The sequence below is a fragment of the Blastomyces dermatitidis genome (genome assembly GCF_000003525.1).
Source record: "Blastomyces dermatitidis ER-3 genomic scaffold supercont1.6, whole genome shotgun sequence".
Classification (NCBI taxonomy): Eukaryota; Fungi; Ascomycota; class Eurotiomycetes; order Onygenales; family Ajellomycetaceae; genus Blastomyces; species Blastomyces dermatitidis.
In genome coordinates, this window is record NW_025544779.1 from 4,229,920 (window position 1) to 4,235,919 (window position 6,000).

The following is a 6,000-nucleotide window of genomic DNA, read 5'->3' on the forward strand; positions in this document are numbered from 1 at the left end:
ACTTCAGTAGATCAACTATGAAATTCATTAATAGATTCTGTTATAAGCTCTTTGAAATAGATAGTGATATTAACTTACTATATTACTTATACTACAGAATCTTTATTCTTTGACAGATATTATAAGTTTTAATATACTCTTTGATATATATCTGAAGCTTGTCTTAAATATATTTATATTTTAGAAGCTTCTCAGTCTTCTCTAACTGTAAGAAATCCCGCTCCTCGCGGATTCTTTACCCCTATTCCTATCTCTCGCGTAACCAATAGGGCTAGCAGCCCTTGGCTACACACAACTATATAGACTGGAGTTCGCGAATACTATTCACAACTCAGCTTAAATGCTATTATACATTTGATCTCTACATTTTATCTTTCTACTGTGAACACTTCTAATAGTTAACAGTACATATCATGTCAAGCTGCAAACACCTGAATAATTGTCTGTGAGCACTTATTCTTACATTTCAAGCTCAGTCAGTCAGCAACTGTCTGTTATGACTGAAAGAACTAGAAACTTATATACTTCAACCCCTGCAAACTCTACTGCAGGCACTCAGAAGCAGTCACTCAAATCATGAATAATCTCTGTGAAAGAAGTCTCAGAGAACTTATCAATCACTCACAGAACATCATTCTCTACATCTATGACAGAGGAACTCTCTGAATTCATGAATAAATCAATCTCAGTGAAGAACATTCTTAAGCATCTCTCATGAAATCAAGCTATTTTTCTACAAGAAATGCTTACTGTCTGCAAACATTCTTGAACTGAGTCTCTAGACATGATCTTCAGAGACACTCATAAACTGAAAAGAAACTTTCTCAAGTCATAATCACTTAAGATTATCTATCAAATCATAATCTATAAAAGCTTTTACAAGTTTGCATTTGAAATTGACTTACAAGCCCAGCTGTGTGATATGAAAGATGAAGAAGCTATCATCTATATAATGACAGGCCTCTATTACACTGAAGTCAAGAACTGACTGAATTATCTAGAGAATGATCATAAGAGATTCTGATAATCTGTTCTCAAGACCTATCTAGAGAATAAGTTAAGAGACTTTGTAAGCTGAACAGAGAACATCTGAGCTGTAATCATCAATATTAGAAAAAGAGATGAGAAATCTGATGAAGACTACTCACAGTACTTTATAAAATTATAATATGAATTGAGATCTGAGAAAACAGAGTTCTGAAACAAGATCTGAATGATGATATTTGTAAAGAGACTGAATAAAGATATGCAGAACAAGCTCATTGAGTAAGACTCTAAGCTCTTGACTCTGAAGAAACTGATGACTCTCATTCATCACTTACAGATCACTGTGAGAGTCACAGATCTACAGAGAGCAGATCATTGATCAGCTCTGTAAGAATCAGAATAACAGAGAACAGGTTTGTCAGAAAAAGATGACAAGATATAAAGAGATTCATGTCTGACTACTGAGTAGAGAGAGAGAGCTTCACAAGCTCTCATGAACAGAGTATACAACAGAGAGATCAAGAAAAAGAAACTCTGCTTCATCTGTTCTAAATCAGAACATCTTCATGCAAACTGTTCAGATAAATTAAAATAGAAATTTAAGAAGTTACAGACAGAGTCAGTAACAGCCTTCTTAAGAGTCTTGAAGCTAATATCTGAATCTGTTACTTTCTCAATGAAAATGCTTGCTCACAGAGAGAGATCACATTGCAGTGCTGCTGCCTCATAAGCATGAGAAGTATTAATGAACTCAGGATCTCAGATCACTGTGATATCTCTAAAGCTCACAGAGTGAATAAGCTGAAAGATGAAGACTGAGAATCTGCTCTTATAACAAGCAGAGTGTGAGAACTCAGTTCTGAGAGCTGAGAGACTTGTAAGAGTTATCTTTGAATTACAAGATCTCTCTGAAATCTGAAGAAGATTTACAGAAACTGTGATTATCACAGATATTACAGATAATATATATTTAAGACTTGCATGACTTCAAAGACACAATTCATATATAGCTGTTTATGAGTCAGGTTTATACTTTCAATCAGTGTTGACAGACTTACTTATAAAGATAGAAGCAGTTGATGCTGCAGAGTTGATTAGAGAAGACAAGCTCATCTATATAATGACTTTATGAGTGTCTGAGAACCTTGCAGTCATGAAAACTGAGCTTCAGATACTAGAGAAATACTGAGATCTTGCAGAGATGTTCAGCCTAGCTAAGGCAGCTGAGCTTTCTTCTCACTGTGAGAAGAATCTGATAATAGATTTGATAGAAGAGTAGAAACCCTTCTGAGAATCAATTTATAAACTCTTTCATCATGAGACAGAAATCTTGCAGACCTATGTAGAGAAGAATCTGAAGAATGACTTCATTCAATCTTCACAGGCCTTCATAGAAGTCTCTGTGATGTTCATGAAGAAGAAGAATGAAGATCTCAGATTATGTGTAGACTACTGCAACCTGAACTTCAAGATAATAAAGAGCTGCTACTCTCTATCTCTAATTAAGAATGTAATCAACTGTCTCACAGAAGCTGTCATATTCACATAACTGAATGTGATCAATGTATATACACAGCTGTGAATATAGTCTGAGAATGAATAAAAGACTGTCTTTAGAACTGCACTGAGATTGTTTGAATATCTAGTGATGTCTTTTGATCTGACTAATGTCTCTACAGTATTTCAGTCTTTTATTAATAAAACACTTCATGTATATCTAAATGTCTTTATGATAATATATCTGAATGATGTGATGATGTACTTTATAAAGAAGAAAGAACATACTGAGCATGTGCAAAGTGTGTTGAAGATCTTAGATGAGACAGAACTGTATATTAAGCTTACAAAGTACAACTTCAGTGCTCACTGAATTAATTTCCTAGAATATATAATCATCACAGATGATATTCAGATGAAATCTTCATAAATTGAGACTATTCTATCATGATCAGAGTTAACTAGTATTCATGAGATTCAGATCTTTCTGAGCTTTGTGAATTTCTATAGATGATTTATCTTTGTATTCATAAGAATCTTCTTGACTCTTACAGACATACTGAAGAATGAAAATAAGAAGAAGTTATTTCATAAATGAAGAATGAAAAGATTATTGAGAAGAGAGAACTGTGAGAACTTTCTTACTTCAGAAGCTTATGAGATCTTTATAAGATTGAAACAGATATTCACAGATACAGTGATGCTGTTTCACTTTGATCTCTTACTCTTAATCAGATTGAAGACAGATGTCTTCTTCTTTGTGATTTCAGAAATAGTCTTGTAACTACAGTTAAATGAGAACTGAGTTTCAGTGATCTTTTTCTCACAGAAGATACAATCTGCAGAGATTAACTATAACATTTATAATCAGAAGCTTCTCACAATAGTGAAATTCTTTCATCACTGATATCACTACTTTGAGAGCCTTGCAACAGTGATTACTGTTAGAACTAATTATAATAGCTTATGACAGTTTACTTCAATCAAGAAACTCTCACAGTGACAGGTTCACTGAGCTTAGAGACTGAGTGAGTTCTGATTCAAGATAGAATATATTAAGAGAACTAAGAACTCAGCAGACAGACTCTCTCACAGATCAGACTATGTTAAGAAGATCAGAGCAACAGACACAGAGAGACTAGAGAAGACAGAAAAGCTTCATGAGATACTCAGACTGAGTGTTATGAAGAGATTGACTGAAGAGTCTCTCAATCCCTCATGAGAAAAGAGAGAGAAAGAAGAGAAGAAGCCTGTACAACTACTCTCTATAACACTGAGAGTCAACACTCTGAGAATCTCTGTGAGAATTCTTGAAGAGAGTATCTATAATCTGAAGAGTTTGCAGGCTTTGAGAAGCACTGCAGAAGATCTGATATAAGAAAAAACAGAGTATAAGTCTTCACAAGATCTTCTATTCAGATTATCTGAACTATAACTGAAGAATGAATATACTCAGCATATTCAGAAACTGCTCATAACAGGAATCAATTCTACAGAAACAAAGAATTGAAGAGACTTAAATAATCTCTTGCAAAGAGAGAGCTGAATTTATGTGTTCATGAATAAGTTTCTATGTGTAGAACTTATTAAAAGATATCATAACTCTTCTCTAGTGAGTCATTTTACAGACACTAGAACTTATAAGTTACTTATAAGAAAATACTTCTGACTGAAGATGCAAGAACTTGTGAAGAAGATAGTGAATTCTTATACTATTTATCAGAATTCACAGATAGTGCAGTTCAGGTCATATGAAGAACTTGCTTCTCTATTTATTTCACAGAAACCTTGAGAACAGCTAGAAATGAATGCTCTTATGAGTCTCTCTGAAAGCAAGAACATATATGATACCTGCTTTGACAGTGTGCTGATGATAGTGAATTGCTTCATCAAGATGATACACTTTATACTCATCTATAAGAACTTGAAGTTAAAGAATTTGACTTACATCTTTGTCTGTGATGTGATCTGATTGCATGAGTTATCTGTAAACATTATCTCAGACAGAGAATTAATCTTTACAGAAGAGTTCTGATCTGATCTGATAACTATACTGAAGATCTCATGAGATCTAAGCATGACTTTTCATTAATAGACAGATGATCAGATAGAATGTCTGATAAGTATATTGAAACAGTATCTGTGATACTTTATCAACTACAATCAGAATAACTGAGTGTATTAATTATCACTTACAGAGTTTGTATACAATAACTCAAAGCATGTCAGCACAGATAAAACCCTCTTTGAGATACTCACTGAGACTTATTCACAGATAATCTTGATGAATCTGTGAGAGTATACTATAGAGTGTGATGATGTCTGTGAATGAGCTGAGAGAATTCAGAAGATCTGGGAGAAAGTCTGTGAATTCTTGAGAAAGACTCAAGAGTATCAGAAGAGATACTATGACTTCAAGCATATTACAAAGAGTTTCAAGAAAGATGATAGAGTCTGACTGAGTCTAGAAAATATCATTATATGAAGATCTAGTAAGAAGCTGAATCTCTTGTAGACAGAGTCTTGTAAGATTATGAAGAAAGTTAGCTTGCAGTTCTATAGATTGAAACTGCTATCTGAATTGCAGATATACAATATTTTTCATATCTCTTTACTCTGTGAATATAAGGAATTCTCAGAAGAGAATTCTGTGACTCATTACTCTGTCTATGAAGCACTAGAGAGTGAAAGAGAATATCAGATTAAAGAAATTGTTAACTCAGAGAAGTGAGATTACAAGCTCTGATTCAAGATTCAGTAACAAGAATATTCTGACAAGATGAATAAGTTCACTTAAGAATTATTCAGACAGATAAGACATCTGCAGAAGCTGAGACATAACTTTCATACTATAAATTCTGATAAGTCAGAATAATGCAGTCTTCACTAAGAATCTGATTGTGATAAAGATATTAACACTGTCATTTGTGAATTCTAGTCTATAAGATAATGAGTTTCTACTGAGATGAACAGTCTGCAGTGTATGCAAGAAAAGAAGAAAACATGTTCTTATTAAAGCTAAAAAACAAGAAAATAAACAGGGCTGTGAATACAATTTAGAGATTAATAAAGAAAAAACAAAGAAAATTCACACTCACATCATCAATATTCATGACACTCAATTCTTTTATAACTATCAATTTCTCTCTTCAAAGAAGTAGAAAGTATTATATCTGTGATACAGATAATTATTGCATTTGATGTGAAGACTGTCAGAAATGCACAGACTTCAGAGAAGCTGAACATCAGAGTATATACAGTTGCAGCAGAACCTTGAAGACTGGTTATCTGTGTGTGTGACTAGATATCTCTTACAAAGCTGTGTTCACTCTCTCAGTTGTGCTGAAGTATTCAGCCTGAAAATAATGAAGATGTGAAGAGAGAGCTCATCTGTTCAGGTCAACTTCTGTTGCAAATTCATGGCATTTGCATTGCCTTGATTACCCAGATTTTGCAGGTACTCAGAGACTCATCTCTCATTAATAATGAGATTGCAGAAATGCACTGCAGTGCAAG